General features: G+C 77.1%; 23 non-coding genes across 23 annotated transcripts; all 23 read right to left on the reverse strand.

Annotated features, from left to right (window-relative positions):
* Positions 1-155: 155 nt before the first annotated feature.
* On the reverse strand, positions 156-274 carry LOC136139797 (5S ribosomal RNA). The gene has a single exon (XR_010657307.1). It is a non-coding gene; the product is annotated as a 5S ribosomal RNA (ribosomal RNA).
* A 924-nt stretch (positions 275-1,198) lies between these two features.
* LOC136139798 (5S ribosomal RNA) lies at positions 1,199-1,317 on the reverse strand. The gene has a single exon (XR_010657308.1). It is a non-coding gene; the product is annotated as a 5S ribosomal RNA (ribosomal RNA).
* A 924-nt stretch (positions 1,318-2,241) lies between these two features.
* On the reverse strand, positions 2,242-2,360 carry LOC136139799 (5S ribosomal RNA). Its single transcript, XR_010657309.1, has one exon. It is a non-coding gene; the product is annotated as a 5S ribosomal RNA (ribosomal RNA).
* Positions 2,361-3,261: 901 nt separating this feature from the next.
* LOC136139800 (5S ribosomal RNA) lies at positions 3,262-3,380 on the reverse strand. The gene has a single exon (XR_010657310.1). It is a non-coding gene; the product is annotated as a 5S ribosomal RNA (ribosomal RNA).
* Positions 3,381-4,304: 924 nt separating this feature from the next.
* Positions 4,305-4,423, reverse strand: LOC136139801 (5S ribosomal RNA). The gene has a single exon (XR_010657311.1). It is a non-coding gene; the product is annotated as a 5S ribosomal RNA (ribosomal RNA).
* A 924-nt stretch (positions 4,424-5,347) lies between these two features.
* Positions 5,348-5,466, reverse strand: LOC136139802 (5S ribosomal RNA). The gene has a single exon (XR_010657312.1). It is a non-coding gene; the product is annotated as a 5S ribosomal RNA (ribosomal RNA).
* A 924-nt stretch (positions 5,467-6,390) lies between these two features.
* Positions 6,391-6,509, reverse strand: LOC136139804 (5S ribosomal RNA). The gene has a single exon (XR_010657314.1). It is a non-coding gene; the product is annotated as a 5S ribosomal RNA (ribosomal RNA).
* Positions 6,510-7,433: 924 nt separating this feature from the next.
* LOC136139805 (5S ribosomal RNA) lies at positions 7,434-7,552 on the reverse strand. The gene has a single exon (XR_010657315.1). It is a non-coding gene; the product is annotated as a 5S ribosomal RNA (ribosomal RNA).
* Positions 7,553-8,476: 924 nt separating this feature from the next.
* LOC136139806 (5S ribosomal RNA) lies at positions 8,477-8,595 on the reverse strand. The gene has a single exon (XR_010657316.1). It is a non-coding gene; the product is annotated as a 5S ribosomal RNA (ribosomal RNA).
* Positions 8,596-9,496: 901 nt separating this feature from the next.
* On the reverse strand, positions 9,497-9,615 carry LOC136139807 (5S ribosomal RNA). Its single transcript, XR_010657317.1, has one exon. It is a non-coding gene; the product is annotated as a 5S ribosomal RNA (ribosomal RNA).
* A 901-nt stretch (positions 9,616-10,516) lies between these two features.
* On the reverse strand, positions 10,517-10,635 carry LOC136139808 (5S ribosomal RNA). Its single transcript, XR_010657318.1, has one exon. It is a non-coding gene; the product is annotated as a 5S ribosomal RNA (ribosomal RNA).
* Positions 10,636-11,559: 924 nt separating this feature from the next.
* LOC136139810 (5S ribosomal RNA) lies at positions 11,560-11,678 on the reverse strand. Its single transcript, XR_010657320.1, has one exon. It is a non-coding gene; the product is annotated as a 5S ribosomal RNA (ribosomal RNA).
* Positions 11,679-12,579: 901 nt separating this feature from the next.
* LOC136139811 (5S ribosomal RNA) lies at positions 12,580-12,698 on the reverse strand. The gene has a single exon (XR_010657321.1). It is a non-coding gene; the product is annotated as a 5S ribosomal RNA (ribosomal RNA).
* A 901-nt stretch (positions 12,699-13,599) lies between these two features.
* On the reverse strand, positions 13,600-13,718 carry LOC136139812 (5S ribosomal RNA). Its single transcript, XR_010657322.1, has one exon. It is a non-coding gene; the product is annotated as a 5S ribosomal RNA (ribosomal RNA).
* Positions 13,719-14,619: 901 nt separating this feature from the next.
* Positions 14,620-14,738, reverse strand: LOC136139495 (5S ribosomal RNA). The gene has a single exon (XR_010657028.1). It is a non-coding gene; the product is annotated as a 5S ribosomal RNA (ribosomal RNA).
* A 901-nt stretch (positions 14,739-15,639) lies between these two features.
* LOC136139813 (5S ribosomal RNA) lies at positions 15,640-15,758 on the reverse strand. The gene has a single exon (XR_010657323.1). It is a non-coding gene; the product is annotated as a 5S ribosomal RNA (ribosomal RNA).
* Positions 15,759-16,682: 924 nt separating this feature from the next.
* Positions 16,683-16,801, reverse strand: LOC136139814 (5S ribosomal RNA). Its single transcript, XR_010657324.1, has one exon. It is a non-coding gene; the product is annotated as a 5S ribosomal RNA (ribosomal RNA).
* Positions 16,802-17,702: 901 nt separating this feature from the next.
* LOC136139816 (5S ribosomal RNA) lies at positions 17,703-17,821 on the reverse strand. The gene has a single exon (XR_010657326.1). It is a non-coding gene; the product is annotated as a 5S ribosomal RNA (ribosomal RNA).
* A 924-nt stretch (positions 17,822-18,745) lies between these two features.
* Positions 18,746-18,864, reverse strand: LOC136139817 (5S ribosomal RNA). The gene has a single exon (XR_010657327.1). It is a non-coding gene; the product is annotated as a 5S ribosomal RNA (ribosomal RNA).
* A 901-nt stretch (positions 18,865-19,765) lies between these two features.
* On the reverse strand, positions 19,766-19,884 carry LOC136139818 (5S ribosomal RNA). The gene has a single exon (XR_010657328.1). It is a non-coding gene; the product is annotated as a 5S ribosomal RNA (ribosomal RNA).
* A 924-nt stretch (positions 19,885-20,808) lies between these two features.
* LOC136139819 (5S ribosomal RNA) lies at positions 20,809-20,927 on the reverse strand. The gene has a single exon (XR_010657329.1). It is a non-coding gene; the product is annotated as a 5S ribosomal RNA (ribosomal RNA).
* A 924-nt stretch (positions 20,928-21,851) lies between these two features.
* LOC136139820 (5S ribosomal RNA) lies at positions 21,852-21,970 on the reverse strand. Its single transcript, XR_010657330.1, has one exon. It is a non-coding gene; the product is annotated as a 5S ribosomal RNA (ribosomal RNA).
* A 924-nt stretch (positions 21,971-22,894) lies between these two features.
* On the reverse strand, positions 22,895-23,013 carry LOC136139821 (5S ribosomal RNA). The gene has a single exon (XR_010657331.1). It is a non-coding gene; the product is annotated as a 5S ribosomal RNA (ribosomal RNA).
* Between the last annotated feature and the right edge of the window lie 669 nt (positions 23,014-23,682).

Genomic DNA, 23,682 nt, shown 5'->3' on the forward strand with positions numbered 1-23,682 from the left:
GCCGGCCGGGCCGGCGGGGAGCGGCCCCTCCGGCGCACGCGCGCCGTGGTGGGAGGGGCCTGAGGAGGTGGGGCCTGCAGCGGGGCCCGGCGGGGGCGGAGCCGGCGGCCACCGCCCGCGGGCGAGTAAAGGAGAAGGCGGAGCGGGAGGCAAAAAGCCTACAGCACCCGGTATTCCCAGGCGGTCTCCCATCCAAGTACTAACCAGGCCCGACCCTGCTTAGCTTCCGAGATCAGACGAGATCGGGCGCGTTCAGGGTGGTATGGCCGTAGACGGGGGCGGGGACCGCGGGCTGCCTCTTGAGGCCCAGTTGCGCTGGCGCTGGCGCCTTAGGGCCAGCCAGCCCGGCGGTCAGCCCGCCCCGGCGGGACCCCGCCGCCCGCCCAGGCAGGGGGAACGGACGTCTCGGGTATCGGGCGGTGGCGGAGGGTTTGGCCACCACCTCCCAGCCGAGGGCCGGCGTGACCCAGCAAACCCTTCGGCGCTTGGCGCCCCGCCCAAGATCCCGCACGTCGCTCACAGGGACGTGGCCCCGGAGGCTTCGGGGCCCGGGGCCCGCGGTCCCTGGGGCATCGCCCCTGCCCGCCCACGCGGCGCTAGGCGCAGCCCGGCCGCAGCCCGGGCCGGCCCTGCTGCCCCACTGCAGCTGGCCCGAAGCCACTGGGAGCCACCATTGCGTCGCCACGGCCCCTCAGCCCCGGCAAGGCCACCCTTGCCCGCACACCACCCGCCGAGCTCAGGAGCCCGCCCCTGGTGGCCGGCAGGCCCGGGGAAGCGGCCCCGGCCCTCGATCCCGCTCCCGCACCCGGCCGCGGCGACACGGCGGAGGCGGGGCTTCTGCCGGAGGGAGCTGTGGCGGGACACACCGGCGCACAGGTGGCGGCAGCGGGGCTGGGCGCCAGTGGGGGCGGCCAGGTGCAGGTCGAGGGGCTCGCTGGCCGAAAGGACGGCAACCGGGCCCGCGGCGGATTCTGGGTCCGGGCCAGCCACCCCGGGAGCGTCCGGGGTGCGGCTGCCTTCCGGGGCCGCCTTCTGGCCGCCCGGCCGGCCGGGCCGGCGGGGAGCGGCCCCTCCGGCGCACGCGCGCCGTGGTGGGAGGGGCCTGAGGAGGTGGGGCCTGCAGCGGGGCCCGGCGGGGGCGGAGCCGGCGGCCACCGCCCGCGGGCGAGTAAAGGAGAAGGCGGAGCGGGAGGCAAAAAGCCTACAGCACCCGGTATTCCCAGGCGGTCTCCCATCCAAGTACTAACCAGGCCCGACCCTGCTTAGCTTCCGAGATCAGACGAGATCGGGCGCGTTCAGGGTGGTATGGCCGTAGACGGGGGCGGGGACCGCGGGCTGCCTCTTGAGGCCCAGTTGCGCTGGCGCTGGCGCCTTAGGGCCAGCCAGCCCGGCGGTCAGCCCGCCCCGGCGGGACCCCGCCGCCCGCCCAGGCAGGGGGAACGGACGTCTCGGGTATCGGGCGGTGGCGGAGGGTTTGGCCACCACCTCCCAGCCGAGGGCCGGCGTGACCCAGCAAACCCTTCGGCGCTTGGCGCCCCGCCCAAGATCCCGCACGTCGCTCACAGGGACGTGGCCCCGGGGGCTTCGGGGCCCGGGGCCCGCGGTCCCTGGGGCATCGCCCCTGCCCGCCCACGCGGCGCTAGGCGCAGCCCGGCCGCAGCCCGGGCCGGCCCTGCTGCCCGACAGCAGCTGGCCCGAAGCCACTGGGAGCCACCATTGCGTCGCCACGGCCCCTCAGCCCCGGCAAGGCCACCCTTGCCCGCACACCACCCGCCGAGCTCAGGAGCCCGCCCCTGGTGGCCGGCAGGCCCGGGGAAGCGGCCCCGGCCCTCGATCCCGCTCCCGCACCCGGCCGCGGCGACACGGCGGAGGCGGGGCTTCTGCCGGAGGGAGCTGTGGCGGGACACACCGGCGCACAGGTGGCGGCAGCGGGGCTGGGCGCCAGTGGGGGCGGCCAGGTGCAGGTCGAGGGGCTCGCTGGCCGAAAGGACGGCAACCGGGCCCGCGGCGGATTCTGGGTCCGGGCCAGCCACCCCGGGAGCGTCCGGGGTGCGGCTGCCTTCCGGGGCCGCCTTCTGGCCGCCCGGCCGGCCGGGCCGGCGGGGAGCGGCCCCTCCGGCGCACGCGCGCCGTGGTGGGAGGGGCCTGAGGAGGTGGGGCCTGCAGCGGGGCCCGGCGGGGGCGGAGCCGGCGGCCACCGCCCGCGGGCGAGTAAAGGAGAAGGCGGAGCGGGAGGCAAAAAGCCTACAGCACCCGGTATTCCCAGGCGGTCTCCCATCCAAGTACTAACCAGGCCCGACCCTGCTTAGCTTCCGAGATCAGACGAGATCGGGCGCGTTCAGGGTGGTATGGCCGTAGACGGGGGCGGGGACCGCGGGCTGCCTCTTGAGGCCCAGTTGCGCTGGCGCTGGCGCCTTAGGGCCAGCCAGCCCGGCGGTCAGCCCGCCCAGGCAGGGGGAACGGACGTCTCGGGTATCGGGCGGTGGCGGAGGGTTTGGCCACCACCTCCCAGCCGAGGGCCGGCGTGACCCAGCAAACCCTTCGGCGCTTGGCGCCCCGCCCAAGATCCCGCACGTCGCTCACAGGGACGTGGCCCCGGGGGCTTCGGGGCCCGGGGCCCGCGGTCCCTGGGGCATCGCCCCTGCCCGCCCACGCGGCGCTAGGCGCAGCCCGGCCGCAGCCCGGGCCGGCCCTGCTGCCCGACAGCAGCTGGCCCGAAGCCACTGGGAGCCACCATTGCGTCGCCACGGCCCCTCAGCCCCGGCAAGGCCACCCTTGCCCGCACACCACCCGCCGAGCTCAGGAGCCCGCCCCTGGTGGCCGGCAGGCCCGGGGAAGCGGCCCCGGCCCTCGATCCCGCTCCCGCACCCGGCCGCGGCGACACGGCGGAGGCGGGGCTTCTGCCGGAGGGAGCTGTGGCGGGACACACCGGCGCACAGGTGGCGGCAGCGGGGCTGGGCGCCAGTGGGGGCGGCCAGGTGCAGGTCGAGGGGCTCGCTGGCCGAAAGGACGGCAACCGGGCCCGCGGCGGATTCTGGGTCCGGGCCAGCCACCCCGGGAGCGTCCGGGGTGCGGCTGCCTTCCGGGGCCGCCTTCTGGCCGCCCGGCCGGCCGGGCCGGCGGGGAGCGGCCCCTCCGGCGCACGCGCGCCGTGGTGGGAGGGGCCTGAGGAGGTGGGGCCTGCAGCGGGGCCCGGCGGGGGCGGAGCCGGCGGCCACCGCCCGCGGGCGAGTAAAGGAGAAGGCGGAGCGGGAGGCAAAAAGCCTACAGCACCCGGTATTCCCAGGCGGTCTCCCATCCAAGTACTAACCAGGCCCGACCCTGCTTAGCTTCCGAGATCAGACGAGATCGGGCGCGTTCAGGGTGGTATGGCCGTAGACGGGGGCGGGGACCGCGGGCTGCCTCTTGAGGCCCAGTTGCGCTGGCGCTGGCGCCTTAGGGCCAGCCAGCCCGGCGGTCAGCCCGCCCCGGCGGGACCCCGCCGCCCGCCCAGGCAGGGGGAACGGACGTCTCGGGTATCGGGCGGTGGCGGAGGGTTTGGCCACCACCTCCCAGCCGAGGGCCGGCGTGACCCAGCAAACCCTTCGGCGCTTGGCGCCCCGCCCAAGATCCCGCACGTCGCTCACAGGGACGTGGCCCCGGAGGCTTCGGGGCCCGGGGCCCGCGGTCCCTGGGGCATCGCCCCTGCCCGCCCACGCGGCGCTAGGCGCAGCCCGGCCGCAGCCCGGGCCGGCCCTGCTGCCCGACTGCAGCTGGCCCGAAGCCACTGGGAGCCACCATTGCGTCGCCACGGCCCCTCAGCCCCGGCAAGGCCACCCTTGCCCGCACACCACCCGCCGAGCTCAGGAGCCCGCCCCTGGTGGCCGGCAGGCCCGGGGAAGCGGCCCCGGCCCTCGATCCCGCTCCCGCACCCGGCCGCGGCGACACGGCGGAGGCGGGGCTTCTGCCGGAGGGAGCTGTGGCGGGACACACCGGCGCACAGGTGGCGGCAGCGGGGCTGGGCGCCAGTGGGGGCGGCCAGGTGCAGGTCGAGGGGCTCGCTGGCCGAAAGGACGGCAACCGGGCCCGCGGCGGATTCTGGGTCCGGGCCAGCCACCCCGGGAGCGTCCGGGGTGCGGCTGCCTTCCGGGGCCGCCTTCTGGCCGCCCGGCCGGCCGGGCCGGCGGGGAGCGGCCCCTCCGGCGCACGCGCGCCGTGGTGGGAGGGGCCTGAGGAGGTGGGGCCTGCAGCGGGGCCCGGCGGGGGCGGAGCCGGCGGCCACCGCCCGCGGGCGAGTAAAGGAGAAGGCGGAGCGGGAGGCAAAAAGCCTACAGCACCCGGTATTCCCAGGCGGTCTCCCATCCAAGTACTAACCAGGCCCGACCCTGCTTAGCTTCCGAGATCAGACGAGATCGGGCGCGTTCAGGGTGGTATGGCCGTAGACGGGGGCGGGGACCGCGGGCTGCCTCTTGAGGCCCAGTTGCGCTGGCGCTGGCGCCTTAGGGCCAGCCAGCCCGGCGGTCAGCCCGCCCCGGCGGGACCCCGCCGCCCGCCCAGGCAGGGGGAACGGACGTCTCGGGTATCGGGCGGTGGCGGAGGGTTTGGCCACCACCTCCCAGCCGAGGGCCGGCGTGACCCAGCAAACCCTTCGGCGCTTGGCGCCCCGCCCAAGATCCCGCACGTCGCTCACAGGGACGTGGCCCCGGGGGCTTCGGGGCCCGGGGCCCGCGGTCCCTGGGGCATCGCCCCTGCCCGCCCACGCGGCGCTAGGCGCAGCCCGGCCGCAGCCCGGGCCGGCCCTGCTGCCCGACAGCAGCTGGCCCGAAGCCACTGGGAGCCACCATTGCGTCGCCACGGCCCCTCAGCCCCGGCAAGGCCACCCTTGCCCGCACACCACCCGCCGAGCTCAGGAGCCCGCCCCTGGTGGCCGGCAGGCCCGGGGAAGCGGCCCCGGCCCTCGATCCCGCTCCCGCACCCGGCCGCGGCGACACGGCGGAGGCGGGGCTTCTGCCGGAGGGAGCTGTGGCGGGACACACCGGCGCACAGGTGGCGGCAGCGGGGCTGGGCGCCAGTGGGGGCGGCCAGGTGCAGGTCGAGGGGCTCGCTGGCCGAAAGGACGGCAACCGGGCCCGCGGCGGATTCTGGGTCCGGGCCAGCCACCCCGGGAGCGTCCGGGGTGCGGCTGCCTTCCGGGGCCGCCTTCTGGCCGCCCGGCCGGCCGGGCCGGCGGGGAGCGGCCCCTCCGGCGCACGCGCGCCGTGGTGGGAGGGGCCTGAGGAGGTGGGGCCTGCAGCGGGGCCCGGCGGGGGCGGAGCCGGCGGCCACCGCCCGCGGGCGAGTAAAGGAGAAGGCGGAGCGGGAGGCAAAAAGCCTACAGCACCCGGTATTCCCAGGCGGTCTCCCATCCAAGTACTAACCAGGCCCGACCCTGCTTAGCTTCCGAGATCAGACGAGATCGGGCGCGTTCAGGGTGGTATGGCCGTAGACGGGGGCGGGGACCGCGGGCTGCCTCTTGAGGCCCAGTTGCGCTGGCGCTGGCGCCTTAGGGCCAGCCAGCCCGGCGGTCAGCCCGCCCCGGCGGGACCCCGCCGCCCGCCCAGGCAGGGGGAACGGACGTCTCGGGTATCGGGCGGTGGCGGAGGGTTTGGCCACCACCTCCCAGCCGAGGGCCGGCGTGACCCAACAAACCCTTCGGCGCTTGGCGCCCCGCCCAAGATCCCGCACGTCGCTCACAGGGACGTGGCCCCGGAGGCTTCGGGGCCCGGGGCCCGCGGTCCCTGGGGCATCGCCCCTGCCCGCCCACGCGGCGCTAGGCGCAGCCCGGCCGCAGCCCGGGCCGGCCCTGCTGCCCCACTGCAGCTGGCCCGAAGCCACTGGGAGCCACCATTGCGTCGCCACGGCCCCTCAGCCCCGGCAAGGCCACCCTTGCCCGCACACCACCCGCCGAGCTCAGGAGCCCGCCCCTGGTGGCCGGCAGGCCCGGGGAAGCGGCCCCGGCCCTCGATCCCGCTCCCGCACCCGGCCGCGGCGACACGGCGGAGGCGGGGCTTCTGCCGGAGGGAGCTGTGGCGGGACACACCGGCGCACAGGTGGCGGCAGCGGGGCTGGGCGCCAGTGGGGGCGGCCAGGTGCAGGTCGAGGGGCTCGCTGGCCGAAAGGACGGCAACCGGGCCCGCGGCGGATTCTGGGTCCGGGCCAGCCACCCCGGGAGCGTCCGGGGTGCGGCTGCCTTCCGGGGCCGCCTTCTGGCCGCCCGGCCGGCCGGGCCGGCGGGGAGCGGCCCCTCCGGCGCACGCGCGCCGTGGTGGGAGGGGCCTGAGGAGGTGGGGCCTGCAGCGGGGCCCGGCGGGGGCGGAGCCGGCGGCCACCGCCCGCGGGCGAGTAAAGGAGAAGGCGGAGCGGGAGGCAAAAAGCCTACAGCACCCGGTATTCCCAGGCGGTCTCCCATCCAAGTACTAACCAGGCCCGACCCTGCTTAGCTTCCGAGATCAGACGAGATCGGGCGCGTTCAGGGTGGTATGGCCGTAGACGGGGGCGGGGACCGCGGGCTGCCTCTTGAGGCCCAGTTGCGCTGGCGCTGGCGCCTTAGGGCCAGCCAGCCCGGCGGTCAGCCCGCCCCGGCGGGACCCCGCCGCCCGCCCAGGCAGGGGGAACGGACGTCTCGGGTATCGGGCGGTGGCGGAGGGTTTGGCCACCACCTCCCAGCCGAGGGCCGGCGTGACCCAGCAAACCCTTCGGCGCTTGGCGCCCCGCCCAAGATCCCGCACGTCGCTCACAGGGACGTGGCCCCGGAGGCTTCGGGGCCCGGGGCCCGCGGTCCCTGGGGCATCGCCCCTGCCCGCCCACGCGGCGCTAGGCGCAGCCCGGCCGCAGCCCGGGCCGGCCCTGCTGCCCCACTGCAGCTGGCCCGAAGCCACTGGGAGCCACCATTGCGTCGCCACGGCCCCTCAGCCCCGGCAAGGCCACCCTTGCCCGCACACCACCCGCCGAGCTCAGGAGCCCGCCCCTGGTGGCCGGCAGGCCCGGGGAAGCGGCCCCGGCCCTCGATCCCGCTCCCGCACCCGGCCGCGGCGACACGGCGGAGGCGGGGCTTCTGCCGGAGGGAGCTGTGGCGGGACACACCGGCGCACAGGTGGCGGCAGCGGGGCTGGGCGCCAGTGGGGGCGGCCAGGTGCAGGTCGAGGGGCTCGCTGGCCGAAAGGACGGCAACCGGGCCCGCGGCGGATTCTGGGTCCGGGCCAGCCACCCCGGGAGCGTCCGGGGTGCGGCTGCCTTCCGGGGCCGCCTTCTGGCCGCCCGGCCGGCCGGGCCGGCGGGGAGCGGCCCCTCCGGCGCACGCGCGCCGTGGTGGGAGGGGCCTGAGGAGGTGGGGCCTGCAGCGGGGCCCGGCGGGGGCGGAGCCGGCGGCCACCGCCCGCGGGCGAGTAAAGGAGAAGGCGGAGCGGGAGGCAAAAAGCCTACAGCACCCGGTATTCCCAGGCGGTCTCCCATCCAAGTACTAACCAGGCCCGACCCTGCTTAGCTTCCGAGATCAGACGAGATCGGGCGCGTTCAGGGTGGTATGGCCGTAGACGGGGGCGGGGACCGCGGGCTGCCTCTTGAGGCCCAGTTGCGCTGGCGCTGGCGCCTTAGGGCCAGCCAGCCCGGCGGTCAGCCCGCCCCGGCGGGACCCCGCCGCCCGCCCAGGCAGGGGGAACGGACGTCTCGGGTATCGGGCGGTGGCGGAGGGTTTGGCCACCACCTCCCAGCCGAGGGCCGGCGTGACCCAGCAAACCCTTCGGCGCTTGGCGCCCCGCCCAAGATCCCGCACGTCGCTCACAGGGACGTGGCCCCGGGGGCTTCGGGGCCCGGGGCCCGCGGTCCCTGGGGCATCGCCCCTGCCCGCCCACGCGGCGCTAGGCGCAGCCCGGCCGCAGCCCGGGCCGGCCCTGCTGCCCGACAGCAGCTGGCCCGAAGCCACTGGGAGCCACCATTGCGTCGCCACGGCCCCTCAGCCCCGGCAAGGCCACCCTTGCCCGCACACCACCCGCCGAGCTCAGGAGCCCGCCCCTGGTGGCCGGCAGGCCCGGGGAAGCGGCCCCGGCCCTCGATCCCGCTCCCGCACCCGGCCGCGGCGACACGGCGGAGGCGGGGCTTCTGCCGGAGGGAGCTGTGGCGGGACACACCGGCGCACAGGTGGCGGCAGCGGGGCTGGGCGCCAGTGGGGGCGGCCAGGTGCAGGTCGAGGGGCTCGCTGGCCGAAAGGACGGCAACCGGGCCCGCGGCGGATTCTGGGTCCGGGCCAGCCACCCCGGGAGCGTCCGGGGTGCGGCTGCCTTCCGGGGCCGCCTTCTGGCCGCCCGGCCGGCCGGGCCGGCGGGGAGCGGCCCCTCCGGCGCACGCGCGCCGTGGTGGGAGGGGCCTGAGGAGGTGGGGCCTGCAGCGGGGCCCGGCGGGGGCGGAGCCGGCGGCCACCGCCCGCGGGCGAGTAAAGGAGAAGGCGGAGCGGGAGGCAAAAAGCCTACAGCACCCGGTATTCCCAGGCGGTCTCCCATCCAAGTACTAACCAGGCCCGACCCTGCTTAGCTTCCGAGATCAGACGAGATCGGGCGCGTTCAGGGTGGTATGGCCGTAGACGGGGGCGGGGACCGCGGGCTGCCTCTTGAGGCCCAGTTGCGCTGGCGCTGGCGCCTTAGGGCCAGCCAGCCCGGCGGTCAGCCCGCCCAGGCAGGGGGAACGGACGTCTCGGGTATCGGGCGGTGGCGGAGGGTTTGGCCACCACCTCCCAGCCGAGGGCCGGCGTGACCCAGCAAACCCTTCGGCGCTTGGCGCCCCGCCCAAGATCCCGCACGTCGCTCACAGGGACGTGGCCCCGGGGGCTTCGGGGCCCGGGGCCCGCGGTCCCTGGGGCATCGCCCCTGCCCGCCCACGCGGCGCTAGGCGCAGCCCGGCCGCAGCCCGGGCCGGCCCTGCTGCCCGACAGCAGCTGGCCCGAAGCCACTGGGAGCCACCATTGCGTCGCCACGGCCCCTCAGCCCCGGCAAGGCCACCCTTGCCCGCACACCACCCGCCGAGCTCAGGAGCCCGCCCCTGGTGGCCGGCAGGCCCGGGGAAGCGGCCCCGGCCCTCGATCCCGCTCCCGCACCCGGCCGCGGCGACACGGCGGAGGCGGGGCTTCTGCCGGAGGGAGCTGTGGCGGGACACACCGGCGCACAGGTGGCGGCAGCGGGGCTGGGCGCCAGTGGGGGCGGCCAGGTGCAGGTCGAGGGGCTCGCTGGCCGAAAGGACGGCAACCGGGCCCGCGGCGGATTCTGGGTCCGGGCCAGCCACCCCGGGAGCGTCCGGGGTGCGGCTGCCTTCCGGGGCCGCCTTCTGGCCGCCCTGCCGGCCGGGCCGGCGGGGAGCGGCCCCTCCGGCGCACGCGCGCCGTGGTGGGAGGGGCCTGAGGAGGTGGGGCCTGCAGCGGGGCCCGGCGGGGGCGGAGCCGGCGGCCACCGCCCGCGGGCGAGTAAAGGAGAAGGCGGAGCGGGAGGCAAAAAGCCTACAGCACCCGGTATTCCCAGGCGGTCTCCCATCCAAGTACTAACCAGGCCCGACCCTGCTTAGCTTCCGAGATCAGACGAGATCGGGCGCGTTCAGGGTGGTATGGCCGTAGACGGGGGCGGGGACCGCGGGCTGCCTCTTGAGGCCCAGTTGCGCTGGCGCTGGCGCCTTAGGGCCAGCCAGCCCGGCGGTCAGCCCGCCCAGGCAGGGGGAACGGACGTCTCGGGTATCGGGCGGTGGCGGAGGGTTTGGCCACCACCTCCCAGCCGAGGGCCGGCGTGACCCAGCAAACCCTTCGGCGCTTGGCGCCCCGCCCAAGATCCCGCACGTCGCTCACAGGGACGTGGCCCCGGGGGCTTCGGGGCCCGGGGCCCGCGGTCCCTGGGGCATCGCCCCTGCCCGCCCACGCGGCGCTAGGCGCAGCCCGGCCGCAGCCCGGGCCGGCCCTGCTGCCCGACAGCAGCTGGCCCGAAGCCACTGGGAGCCACCATTGCGTCGCCACGGCCCCTCAGCCCCGGCAAGGCCACCCTTGCCCGCACACCACCCGCCGAGCTCAGGAGCCCGCCCCTGGTGGCCGGCAGGCCCGGGGAAGCGGCCCCGGCCCTCGATCCCGCTCCCGCACCCGGCCGCGGCGACACGGCGGAGGCGGGGCTTCTGCCGGAGGGAGCTGTGGCGGGACACACCGGCGCACAGGTGGCGGCAGCGGGGCTGGGCGCCAGTGGGGGCGGCCAGGTGCAGGTCGAGGGGCTCGCTGGCCGAAAGGACGGCAACCGGGCCCGCGGCGGATTCTGGGTCCGGGCCAGCCACCCCGGGAGCGTCCGGGGTGCGGCTGCCTTCCGGGGCCGCCTTCTGGCCGCCCGGCCGGCCGGGCCGGCGGGGAGCGGCCCCTCCGGCGCACGCGCGCCGTGGTGGGAGGGGCCTGAGGAGGTGGGGCCTGCAGCGGGGCCCGGCGGGGGCGGAGCCGGCGGCCACCGCCCGCGGGCGAGTAAAGGAGAAGGCGGAGCGGGAGGCAAAAAGCCTACAGCACCCGGTATTCCCAGGCGGTCTCCCATCCAAGTACTAACCAGGCCCGACCCTGCTTAGCTTCCGAGATCAGACGAGATCGGGCGCGTTCAGGGTGGTATGGCCGTAGACGGGGGCGGGGACCGCGGGCTGCCTCTTGAGGCCCAGTTGCGCTGGCGCTGGCGCCTTAGGGCCAGCCAGCCCGGCGGTCAGCCCGCCCCGGCGGGACCCCGCCGCCCGCCCAGGCAGGGGGAACGGACGTCTCGGGTATCGGGCGGTGGCGGAGGGTTTGGCCACCACCTCCCAGCCGAGGGCCGGCGTGACCCAGCAAACCCTTCGGCGCTTGGCGCCCCGCCCAAGATCCCGCACGTCGCTCACAGGGACGTGGCCCCGGGGGCTTCGGGGCCCGGGGCCCGCGGTCCCTGGGGCATCGCCCCTGCCCGCCCACGCGGCGCTAGGCGCAGCCCGGCCGCAGCCCGGGCCGGCCCTGCTGCCCGACAGCAGCTGGCCCGAAGCCACTGGGAGCCACCATTGCGTCGCCACGGCCCCTCAGCCCCGGCAAGGCCACCCTTGCCCGCACACCACCCGCCGAGCTCAGGAGCCCGCCCCTGGTGGCCGGCAGGCCCGGGGAAGCGGCCCCGGCCCTCGATCCCGCTCCCGCACCCGGCCGCGGCGACACGGCGGAGGCGGGGCTTCTGCCGGAGGGAGCTGTGGCGGGACACACCGGCGCACAGGTGGCGGCAGCGGGGCTGGGCGCCAGTGGGGGCGGCCAGGTGCAGGTCGAGGGGCTCGCTGGCCGAAAGGACGGCAACCGGGCCCGCGGCGGATTCTGGGTCCGGGCCAGCCACCCCGGGAGCGTCCGGGGTGCGGCTGCCTTCCGGGGCCGCCTTCTGGCCGCCCGGCCGGCCGGGCCGGCGGGGAGCGGCCCCTCCGGCGCACGCGCGCCGTGGTGGGAGGGGCCTGAGGAGGTGGGGCCTGCAGCGGGGCCCGGCGGGGGCGGAGCCGGCGGCCACCGCCCGCGGGCGAGTAAAGGAGAAGGCGGAGCGGGAGGCAAAAAGCCTACAGCACCCGGTATTCCCAGGCGGTCTCCCATCCAAGTACTAACCAGGCCCGACCCTGCTTAGCTTCCGAGATCAGACGAGATCGGGCGCGTTCAGGGTGGTATGGCCGTAGACGGGGGCGGGGACCGCGGGCTGCCTCTTGAGGCCCAGTTGCGCTGGCGCTGGCGCCTTAGGGCCAGCCAGCCCGGCGGTCAGCCCGCCCAGGCAGGGGGAACGGACGTCTCGGGTATCGGGCGGTGGCGGAGGGTTTGGCCACCACCTCCCAGCCGAGGGCCGGCGTGACCCAGCAAACCCTTCGGCGCTTGGCGCCCCGCCCAAGATCCCGCACGTCGCTCACAGGGACGTGGCCCCGGGGGCTTCGGGGCCCGGGGCCCGCGGTCCCTGGGGCATCGCCCCTGCCCGCCCACGCGGCGCTAGGCGCAGCCCGGCCGCAGCCCGGGCCGGCCCTGCTGCCCGACAGCAGCTGGCCCGAAGCCACTGGGAGCCACCATTGCGTCGCCACGGCCCCTCAGCCCCGGCAAGGCCACCCTTGCCCGCACACCACCCGCCGAGCTCAGGAGCCCGCCCCTGGTGGCCGGCAGGCCCGGGGAAGCGGCCCCGGCCCTCGATCCCGCTCCCGCACCCGGCCGCGGCGACACGGCGGAGGCGGGGCTTCTGCCGGAGGGAGCTGTGGCGGGACACACCGGCGCACAGGTGGCGGCAGCGGGGCTGGGCGCCAGTGGGGGCGGCCAGGTGCAGGTCGAGGGGCTCGCTGGCCGAAAGGACGGCAACCGGGCCCGCGGCGGATTCTGGGTCCGGGCCAGCCACCCCGGGAGCGTCCGGGGTGCGGCTGCCTTCCGGGGCCGCCTTCTGGCCGCCCGGCCGGCCGGGCCGGCGGGGAGCGGCCCCTCCGGCGCACGCGCGCCGTGGTGGGAGGGGCCTGAGGAGGTGGGGCCTGCAGCGGGGCCCGGCGGGGGCGGAGCCGGCGGCCACCGCCCGCGGGCGAGTAAAGGAGAAGGCGGAGCGGGAGGCAAAAAGCCTACAGCACCCGGTATTCCCAGGCGGTCTCCCATCCAAGTACTAACCAGGCCCGACCCTGCTTAGCTTCCGAGATCAGACGAGATCGGGCGCGTTCAGGGTGGTATGGCCGTAGACGGGGGCGGGGACCGCGGGCTGCCTCTTGAGGCCCAGTTGCGCTGGCGCTGGCGCCTTAGGGCCAGCCAGCCCGGCGGTCAGCCCGCCCAGGCAGGGGGAACGGACGTCTCGGGTATCGGGCGGTGGCGGAGGGTTTGGCCACCACCTCCCAGCCGAGGGCCGGCGTGACCCAGCAAACCCTTCGGCGCTTGGCGCCCCGCCCAAGATCCCGCACGTCGCTCACAGGGACGTGGCCCCGGGGGCTTCGGGGCCCGGGGCCCGCGGTCCCTGGGGCATCGCCCCTGCCCGCCCACGCGGCGCTAGGCGCAGCCCGGCCGCAGCCCGGGCCGGCCCTGCTGCCCGACAGCAGCTGGCCCGAAGCCACTGGGAGCCACCATTGCGTCGCCACGGCCCCTCAGCCCCGGCAAGGCCACCCTTGCCCGCACACCACCCGCCGAGCTCAGGAGCCCGCCCCTGGTGGCCGGCAGGCCCGGGGAAGCGGCCCCGGCCCTCGATCCCGCTCCCGCACCCGGCCGCGGCGACACGGCGGAGGCGGGGCTTCTGCCGGAGGGAGCTGTGGCGGGACACACCGGCGCACAGGTGGCGGCAGCGGGGCTGGGCGCCAGTGGGGGCGGCCAGGTGCAGGTCGAGGGGCTCGCTGGCCGAAAGGACGGCAACCGGGCCCGCGGCGGATTCTGGGTCCGGGCCAGCCACCCCGGGAGCGTCCGGGGTGCGGCTGCCTTCCGGGGCCGCCTTCTGGCCGCCCGGCCGGCCGGGCCGGCGGGGAGCGGCCCCTCCGGCGCACGCGCGCCGTGGTGGGAGGGGCCTGAGGAGGTGGGGCCTGCAGCGGGGCCCGGCGGGGGCGGAGCCGGCGGCCACCGCCCGCGGGCGAGTAAAGGAGAAGGCGGAGCGGGAGGCAAAAAGCCTACAGCACCCGGTATTCCCAGGCGGTCTCCCATCCAAGTACTAACCAGGCCCGACCCTGCTTAGCTTCCGAGATCAGACGAGATCGGGCGCGTTCAGGGTGGTATGGCCGTAGACGGGGGCGGGGACCGCGGGCTGCCTCTTGAGGCCCAGTTGCGCTGGCGCTGGCGCCTTAGGGCCAGCCAGCCCGGCGGTCAGCCCGCCCAGGCAGGGGGAACGGACGTCTCGGGTATCGGGCGGTGGCGGAGGGTTTGGCCACCACCTCCCAGCCGAGGGCCGGCGTGACCCAGCAAACCCTTCGGCGCTTGGCGCCCCGCCCAAGATCCCGCACGTCGCTCACAGGGACGTGGCCCCGGGGGCTTCGGGGCCCGGGGCCCGCGGTCCCTGGGGCATCGCCCCTGCCCGCCCACGCGGCGCTAGGCGCAGCCCGGCCGCAGCCCGGGCCGGCCCTGCTGCCCGACAGCAGCTGGCCCGAAGCCACTGGGAGCCACCATTGCGTCGCCACGGCCCCTCAGCCCCGGCAAGGCCACCCTTGCCCGCACACCACCCGCCGAGCTCAGGAGCCCGCCCCTGGTGGCCGGCAGGCCCGGGGAAGCGGCCCCGGCCCTCGATCCCGCTCCCGCACCCGGCCGCGGCGACACGGCGGAGGCGGGGCTTCTGCCGGAGGGAGCTGTGGCGGGACACACCGGCGCACAGGTGGCGGCAGCGGGGCTGGGCGCCAGTGGGGGCGGCCAGGTGCAGGTCGAGGGGCTCGCTGGCCGAAAGGACGGCAACCGGGCCCGCGGCGGATTCTGGGTCCGGGCCAGCCACCCCGGGAGCGTCCGGGGTGCGGCTGCCTTCCGGGGCCGCCTTCTGGCCGCCCGGCCGGCCGGGCCGGCGGGGAGCGGCCCCTCCGGCGCACGCGCGCCGTGGTGGGAGGGGCCTGAGGAGGTGGGGCCTGCAGCGGGGCCCGGCGGGGGCGGAGCCGGCGGCCACCGCCCGCGGGCGAGTAAAGGAGAAGGCGGAGCGGGAGGCAAAAAGCCTACAGCACCCGGTATTCCCAGGCGGTCTCCCATCCAAGTACTAACCAGGCCCGACCCTGCTTAGCTTCCGAGATCAGACGAGATCGGGCGCGTTCAGGGTGGTATGTCCGTAGACGGGGGCGGGGACCGCGGGCTGCCTCTTGAGGCCCAGTTGCGCTGGCGCTGGCGCCTTAGGGCCAGCCAGCCCGGCGGTCAGCCCGCCCAGGCAGGGGGAACGGACGTCTCGGGTATCGGGCGGTGGCGGAGGGTTTGGCCACCACCTCCCAGCCGAGGGCCGGCGTGACCCAGCAAACCCTTCGGTGCTTGGCGCCCCGCCCAAGATCCCGCACGTCGCTCACAGGGACGTGGCCCCGGGGGCTTCGGGGCCCGGGGCCCGCGGTCCCTGGGGCATCGCCCCTGCCCGCCCACGCGGCGCTAGGCGCAGCCCGGCCGCAGCCCGGGCCGGCCCTGCTGCCCGACAGCAGCTGGCCCGAAGCCACTGGGAGCCACCATTGCGTCGCCACGGCCCCTCAGCCCCGGCAAGGCCACCCTTGCCCGCACACCACCCGCCGAGCTCAGGAGCCCGCCCCTGGTGGCCGGCAGGCCCGGGGAAGCGGCCCCGGCCCTCGATCCCGCTCCCGCACCCGGCCGCGGCGACACGGCGGAGGCGGGGCTTCTGCCGGAGGGAGCTGTGGCGGGACACACCGGCGCACAGGTGGCGGCAGCGGGGCTGGGCGCCAGTGGGGGCGGCCAGGTGCAGGTCGAGGGGCTCGCTGGCCGAAAGGACGGCAACCGGGCCCGCGGCGGATTCTGGGTCCGGGCCAGCCACCCCGGGAGCGTCCGGGGTGCGGCTGCCTTCCGGGGCCGCCTTCTGGCCGCCCGGCCGGCCGGGCCGGCGGGGAGCGGCCCCTCCGGCGCACGCGCGCCGTGGTGGGAGGGGCCTGAGGAGGTGGGGCCTGCAGCGGGGCCCGGCGGGGGCGGAGCCGGCGGCCACCGCCCGCGGGCGAGTAAAGGAGAAGGCGGAGCGGGAGGCAAAAAGCCTACAGCACCCGGTATTCCCAGGCGGTCTCCCATCCAAGTACTAACCAGGCCCGACCCTGCTTAGCTTCCGAGATCAGACGAGATCGGGCGCGTTCAGGGTGGTATGGCCGTAGACGGGGGCGGGGACCGCGGGCTGCCTCTTGAGGCCCAGTTGCGCTGGCGCTGGCGCCTTAGGGCCAGCCAGCCCGGCGGTCAGCCCGCCCCGGCGGGACCCCGCCGCCCGCCCAGGCAGGGGGAACGGACGTCTCGGGTATCGGGCGGTGGCGGAGGGTTTGGCCACCACCTCCCAGCCGAGGGCCGGCGTGACCCAGCAAACCCTTCGGCGCTTGGCGCCCCGCCCAAGATCCCGCACGTCGCTCACAGGGACGTGGCCCCGGGGGCTTCGGGGCCCGGGGCCCGCGGTCCCTGGGGCATCGCCCCTGCCCGCCCACGCGGCGCTAGGCGCAGCCCGGCCGCAGCCCGGGCCGGCCCTGCTGCCCGACAGCAGCTGGCCCGAAGCCACTGGGAGCCACCATTGCGTCGCCACGGCCCCTCAGCCCCGGCAAGGCCACCCTTGCCCGCACACCACCCGCCGAGCTCAGGAGCCCGCCCCTGGTGGCCGGCAGGCCCGGGGAAGCGGCCCCGGCCCTCGATCCCGCTCCCGCACCCGGCCGCGGCGACACGGCGGAGGCGGGGCTTCTGCCGGAGGGAGCTGTGGCGGGACACACCGGCGCACAGGTGGCGGCAGCGGGGCTGGGCGCCAGTGGGGGCGGCCAGGTGCAGGTCGAGGGGCTCGCTGGCCGAAAGGACGGCAACCGGGCCCGCGGCGGATTCTGGGTCCGGGCCAGCCACCCCGGGAGCGTCCGGGGTGCGGCTGCCTTCCGGGGCCGCCTTCTGGCCGCCCGGCCGGCCGGGCCGGCGGGGAGCGGCCCCTCCGGCGCACGCGCGCCGTGGTGGGAGGGGCCTGAGGAGGTGGGGCCTGCAGCGGGGCCCGGCGGGGGCGGAGCCGGCGGCCACCGCCCGCGGGCGGGTAAAGGAGAAGGCGGAGCGGGAGGCAAAAAGCCTACAGCACCCGGTATTCCCAGGCGGTCTCCCATCCAAGTACTAACCAGGCCCGACCCTGCTTAGCTTCCGAGATCAGACGAGATCGGGCGCGTTCAGGGTGGTATGGCCGTAGACGGGGGCGGGGACCGCGGGCTGCCTCTTGAGGCCCAGTTGCGCTGGCGCTGGCGCCTTAGGGCCAGCCAGCCCGGCGGTCAGCCCGCCCAGGCAGGGGGAACGGACGTCTCGGGTATCGGGCGGTGGCGGAGGGTTTGGCCACCACCTCCCAGCCGAGGGCCGGCGTGACCCAGCAAACCCTTCGGCGCTTGGCGCCCCGCCCAAGATCCCGCACGTCGCTCACAGGGACGTGGCCCCGGGGGCTTCGGGGCCCGGGGCCCGCGGTCCCTGGGGCATCGCCCCTGCCCGCCCACGCGGCGCTAGGCGCAGCCCGGCCGCAGCCCGGGCCGGCCCTGCTGCCCGACAGCAGCTGGCCCGAAGCCACTGGGAGCCACCATTGCGTCGCCACGGCCCCTCAGCCCCGGCAAGGCCACCCTTGCCCGCACACCACCCGCCGAGCTCAGGAGCCCGCCCCTGGTGGCCGGCAGGCCCGGGGAAGCGGCCCCGGCCCTCGATCCCGCTCCCGCACCCGGCCGCGGCGACACGGCGGAGGCGGGGCTTCTGCCGGAGGGAGCTGTGGCGGGACACACCGGCGCACAGGTGGCGGCAGCGGGGCTGGGCGCCAGTGGGGGCGGCCAGGTGCAGGTCGAGGGGCTCGCTGGCCGAAAGGACGGCAACCGGGCCCGCGGCGGATTCTGGGTCCGGGCCAGCCACCCCGGGAGCGTCCGGGGTGCGGCTGCCTTCCGGGGCCGCCTTCTGGCCGCCCGGCCGGCCGGGCCGGCGGGGAGCGGCCCCTCCGGCGCACGCGCGCCGTGGTGGGAGGGGCCTGAGGAGGTGGGGCCTGCAGCGGGGCCCGGCGGGGGCGGAGCCGGCGGCCACCGCCCGCGGGCGAGTAAAGGAGAAGGCGGAGCGGGAGGCAAAAAGCCTACAGCACCCGGTATTCCCAGGCGGTCTCCCATCCAAGTACTAACCAGGCCCGACCCTGCTTAGCTTCCGAGATCAGACGAGATCGGGCGCGTTCAGGGTGGTATGGCCGTAGACGGGGGCGGGGACCGCGGGCTGCCTCTTGAGGCCCAGTTGCGCTGGCGCTGGCGCCTTAGGGCCAGCCAGCCCGGCGGTCAGCCCGCCCCGGCGGGACCCCGCCGCCCGCCCAGGCAGGGGGAACGGACGTCTCGGGTATCGGGCGGTGGCGGAGGGTTTGGCCACCACCTCCCAGCCGAGGGCCGGCGTGACCCAGCAAACCCTTCGGCGCTTGGCGCCCCGCCCAAGATCCCGCACGTCGCTCACAGGGACGTGGCCCCGGGGGCTTTGGGGCCCGGGGCCCGCGGTCCCTGGGGCATCGCCCCTGCCCGCCCACGCGGCGCTAGGCGCAGCCCGGCCGCAGCCCGGGCCGGCCCTGCTGCCCGACAGCAGCTGGCCCGAAGCCACTGGGAGCCACCATTGCGTCGCCACGGCCCCTCAGCCCCGGCAAGGCCACCCTTGCCCGCACACCACCCGCCGAGCTCAGGAGCCCGCCCCTGGTGGCCGGCAGGCCCGGGGAAGCGGCCCCGGCCCTCGATCCCGCTCCCGCACCCGGCCGCGGCGACACGGCGGAGGCGGGGCTTCTGCCGGAGGGAGCTGTGGCGGGACACACCGGCGCACAGGTGGCGGCAGCGGGGCTGGGCGCCAGTGGGGGCGGCCAGGTGCAGGTCGAGGGGCTCGCTGGCCGAAAGGACGGCAACCGGGCCCGCGGCGGATTCTGGGTCCGGGCCAGCCACCCCGGGAGCGTCCGGGGTGCGGCTGCCTTCCGGGGCCGCCTTCTGGCCGCCCGGCCGGCCGGGCCGGCGGGGAGCGGCCCCTCCGGCGCACGCGCGCCGTGGTGGGAGGGGCCTGAGGAGGTGGGGCCTGCAGCGGGGCCCGGCGGGGGCGGAGCCGGCGGCCACCGCCCGCGGGCGAGTAAAGGAGAAGGCGGAGCGGGAGGCAAAAAGCCTACAGCACCCGGTATTCCCAGGCGGTCTCCCATCCAAGTACTAACCAGGCCCGACCCTGCTTAGCTTCCGAGATCAGACGAGATCGGGCGCGTTCAGGGTGGTATGGCCGTAGACGGGGGCGGGGACCGCGGGCTGCCTCTTGAGGCCCAGTTGCGCTGGCGCTGGCGCCTTAGGGCCAGCCAGCCCGGCGGTCAGCCCGCCCAGGCAGGGGGAACGGACGTCTCGGGTATCGGGCGGTGGCGGAGGGTTTGGCCACCACCTCCCAGCCGAGGGCCGGCGTGACCCAGCAAACCCTTCGGCGCTTGGCGCCCCGCCCAAGATCCCGCACGTCGCTCACAGGGACGTGGCCCCGGGGGCTTCGGGGCCCGGGGCCCGCGGTCCCTGGGGCATCGCCCCTGCCCGCCCACGCGGCGCTAGGCGCAGCCCGGCCGCAGCCCGGGCCGGCCCTGCTGCCCGACAGCAGCTGGCCCGAAGCCACTGGGAGCCACCATTGCGTCGCCACGGCCCCTCAGCCCCGGCAAGGCCACCCTTGCCCGCACACCACCCGCCGAGCTCAGGAGCCCGCCCCTGGTGGCCGGCAGGCCCGGGGAAGCGGCCCCGGCCCTCGATCCCGCTCCCGCACCCGGCCGCGGCGACACGGCGGAGGCGGGGCTTCTGCCGGAGGGAGCTGTGGCGGGACACACCGGCGCACAGGTGGCGGCAGCGGGGCTGGGCGCCAGTGGGGGCGGCCAGGTGCAGGTCGAGGGGCTCGCTGGCCGAAAGGACGGCAACCGGGCCCGCGGCGGATTCTGGGTCCGGGCCAGCCACCCCGGGAGCGTCCGGGGTGCGGCTGCCTTCCGGGGCCGCCTTCTGGCCGCCCGGCCGGCCGGGCCGGCGGGGAGCGGCCCCTCCGGCGCACGCGCGCCGTGGTGGGAGGGGCCTGAGGAGGTGGGGCCTGCAGCGGGGCCCGGCGGGGGCGGAGCCGGCGGCCACCGCCCGCGGGCGAGTAAAGGAGAAGGCGGAGCGGGAGGCAAAAAGCCTACAGCACCCGGTATTCCCAGGCGGTCTCCCATCCAAGTACTAACCAGGCCCGACCCTGCTTAGCTTCCGAGATCAGACGAGATCGGGCGCGTTCAGGGTGGTATGGCCGTAGACGGGGGCGGGGACCGCGGGCTGCCTCTTGAGGCCCAGTTGCGCTGGCGCTGGCGCCTTAGGGCCAGCCAGCCCGGCGGTCAGCCCGCCCCGGCGGGACCCCGCCGCCCGCCCAGGCAGGGGGAACGGACGTCTCGGGTATCGGGCGGTGGCGGAGGGTTTGGCCACCACCTCCCAGCCGAGGGCCGGCGTGACCCAGCAAACCCTTCGGCGCTTGGCGCCCCGCCCAAGATCCCGCACGTCGCTCACAGGGACGTGGCCCCGGAGGCTTCGGGGCCCGGGGCCCGCGGTCCCTGGGGCATCGCCCCTGCCCGCCCACGCGGCGCTAGGCGCAGCCCGGCCGCAGCCCGGGCCGGCCCTGCTGCCCGACTGCAGCTGGCCCGAAGCCACTGGGAGCCACCATTGCGTCGCCACGGCCCCTCAGCCCCGGCAAGGCCACCCTTGCCCGCACACCACCCGCCGAGCTCAGGAGCCCGCCCCTGGTGGCCGGCAGGCCCGGGGAAGCGGCCCCGGCCCTCGATCCCGCTCCCGCACCCGGCCGCGGCGACACGGCGGAGGCGGGGCTTCTGCCGGAGGGAGCTGTGGCGGGACACACCGGCGCACAGGTGGCGGCAGCGGGGCTGGGCGCCAGTGGGGGCGGCCAGGTGCAGGTCGAGGGGCTCGCTGGCCGAAAGGACGGCAACCGGGCCCGCGGCGGATTCTGGGTCCGGGCCAGCCACCCCGGGAGCGTCCGGGGTGCGGCTGCCTTCCGGGGCCGCCTTCTGGCCGCCCGGCCGGCCGGGCCGGCGGGGAGCGGCCCCTCCGGCGCACGCGCGCCGTGGTGGGAGGGGCCTGAGGAGGTGGGGCCTGCAGCGGGGCCCGGCGGGGGCGGAGCCGGCGGCGACCGCCCGCGGGCGAGTAAAGGAGAAGGCGGAGCGGGAGGCAAAAAGCCTACAGCACCCGGTATTCCCAGGCGGTCTCCCATCCAAGTACTAACCAGGCCCGACCCTGCTTAGCTTCCGAGATCAGACGAGATCGGGCGCGTTCAGGGTGGTATGGCCGTAGACGGGGGCGGGGACCGCGGGCTGCCTCTTGAGGCCCAGTTGCGCTGGCGCTGGCGCCTTAGGGCCAGCCAGCCCGGCGGTCAGCCCGCCCCGGCGGGACCCCGCCGCCCGCCCAGGCAGGGGGAACGGACGTCTCGGGTATCGGGCGGTGGCGGAGGGTTTGGCCACCACCTCCCAGCCGAGGGCCGGCGTGACCCAGCAAACCCTTCGGCGCTTGGCGCCCCGCCCAAGATCCCGCACGTCGCTCACAGGGACGTGGCCCCGGGGGCTTCGGGGCCCGGGGCCCGCGGTCCCTGGGGCATCGCCCCTGCCCGCCCACGCGGCGCTAGGCGCAGCCCGGCCGCAGCCCGGGCCGGCCCTGCTGCCCGACAGCAGCTGGCCCGAAGCCACTGGGAGCCACCATTGCGTCGCCACGGCCCCTCAGCCCCGGCAAGGCCACCCTTGCCCGCACACCACCCGCCGAGCTCAGGAGCCCGCCCCTGGTGGCCGGCAGGCCCGGGGAAGCGGCCCCGGCCCTCGATCCCGCTCCCGCACCCGGCCGCGGCGACACGGCGGAGGCGGGGCTTCTGCCGGAGGGAGCTGTGGCGGGACACACCGGCGCACAGGTGGCGGCAGCGGGGCTGGGCGCCAGTGGGGGCGGCCAGGTGCAGGTCGAGGGGCTCGCTGGCCGAAAGGACGGCAACCGGGCCCGCGGCGGATTCTGGGTCCGGGCCAGCCACCCCGGGAGCGTCCGGGGTGCGGCTGCCTTCCGGGGCCGCCTTCTGGCCGCCCGGCCGGCCGGGCCGGCGGGGAGCGGCCCCTCCGGCGCACGCGCGCCGTGGTGGGAGGGGCCTGAGGAGGTGGGGCCTGCAGCGGGGCCCGGCGGGGGCGGAGCCGGCGGCCACCGCCCGCGGGCGAGTAAAGGAGAAGGCGGAGCGGGAGGCAAAAAGCCTACAGCACCCGGTATTCCCAGGCGGTCTCCCATCCAAGTACTAACCAGGCCCGACCCTGCTTAGCTTCCGAGATCAGACGAGATCGGGCGCGTTCAGGGTGGTATGGCCGTAGACGGGGGCGGGGACCGCGGGCTGCCTCTTGAGGCCCAGTTGCGCTGGCGCTGGCGCCTTAGGGCCAGCCAGCCCGGCGGTCAGCCCGCCCCGGCGGGACCCCGCCGCCCGCCCAGGCAGGGGGAACGGACGTCTCGGGTATCGGGCGGTGGCGGAGGGTTTGGCCACCACCTCCCAGCCGAGGGCCGGCGTGACCCAGCAAACCCTTCGGCGCTTGGCGCCCCGCCCAAGATCCCGCACGTCGCTCACAGGGACGTGGCCCCGGAGGCTTCGGGGCCCGGGGCCCGCGGTCCCTGGGGCATCGCCCCTGCCCGCCCACGCGGCGCTAGGCGCAGCCCGGCCGCAGCCCGGGCCGGCCCTGCTGCCCCACTGCAGCTGGCCCGAAGCCACTGGGAGCCACCATTGCGTCGCCACGGCCCCTCAGCCCCGGCAAGGCCACCCTTGCCCGCACACCACCCGCCGAGCTCAGGAGCCCGCCCCTGGTGGCCGGCAGGCCCGGGGAAGCGGCCCCGGCCCTCGATCCCGCTCCCGCACCCGGCCGCGGCGACACGGCGGAGGCGGGGCTTCTGCCGGAGGGAGCTGTGGCGGGACACACCGGCGCACAGGTGGCGGCAGCGGGGCTGGGCGCCAGTGGGGGCGGCCAGGTGCAGGTCGAGGGGCTCGCTGGCCGAAAGGACGGCAACCGGGCCCGCGGCGGATTCTGGGTCCGGGCCAGCCACCCCGGGAGCGTCCGGGGTGCGGCTGCCTTCCGGGGCCGCCTTCTGGCCGCCCGGCCGGCCGGGCCGGCGGGGAGCGGCCCCTCCGGCGCACGCGCGCCGTGGTGGGAGGGGCCTGAGGAGGTGGGGCCTGCAGCGGGGCCCGGCGGGGGCGGAGCCGGCGGCCACCGCCCGCGGGCGAGTAAAGGAGAAGGCGGAGCGGGAGGCAAAAAGCCTACAGCACCCGGTATTCCCAGGCGGTCTCCCATCCAAGTACTAACCAGGCCCGACCCTGCTTAGCTTCCGAGATCAGACGAGATCGGGCGCGTTCAGGGTGGTATGGCCGTAGACGGGGGCGGGGACCGCGGGCTGCCTCTTGAGGCCCAGTTGCGCTGGCGCTGGCGCCTTAGGGCCAGCCAGCCCGGCGGTCAGCCCGCCCCGGCGGGACCCCGCCGCCCGCCCAGGCAGGGGGAACGGACGTCTCGGGTATCGGGCGGTGGCGGAGGGTTTGGCCACCACCTCCCAGCCGAGGGCCGGCGTGACCCAGCAAACCCTTCGGCGCTTGGCGCCCCGCCCAAGATCCCGCACGTCGCTCACAGGGACGTGGCCCCGGAGGCTTCGGGGCCCGGGGCCCGCGGTCCCTGGGGCATCGCCCCTGCCCGCCCACGCGGCGCTAGGCGCAGCCCGGCCGCAGCCCGGGCCGGCCCTGCTGCCCCACTGCAGCTGGCCCGAAGCCACTGGGAGCCACCATTGCGTCGCCACGGCCCCTCAGCCCCGGCAAGGCCACCCTTGCCCGCACACCACCCGCCGAGCTCAGGAGCCCGCCCCTGGTGGCCGGCAGGCCCGGGGAAGCGGCCCCGGCCCTCGATCCCGCTCCCGCACCCGGCCGCGGCGACACGGCGGAGGCGGGGCTTCTGCCGGAGGGAGCTGTGGCGGGACACACCGGCGCACAGGTGGCGGCAGCGGGGCTGGGCGCCAGTGGGGGCGGCCAGGTGCAGGTCGAGGGGCTCGCTGGCCGAA

This window comes from Phocoena phocoena, chromosome 19 (assembly GCF_963924675.1).
Source record: "Phocoena phocoena chromosome 19, mPhoPho1.1, whole genome shotgun sequence".
NCBI classification, from domain to species: Eukaryota; Metazoa; Chordata; class Mammalia; order Artiodactyla; family Phocoenidae; genus Phocoena; species Phocoena phocoena.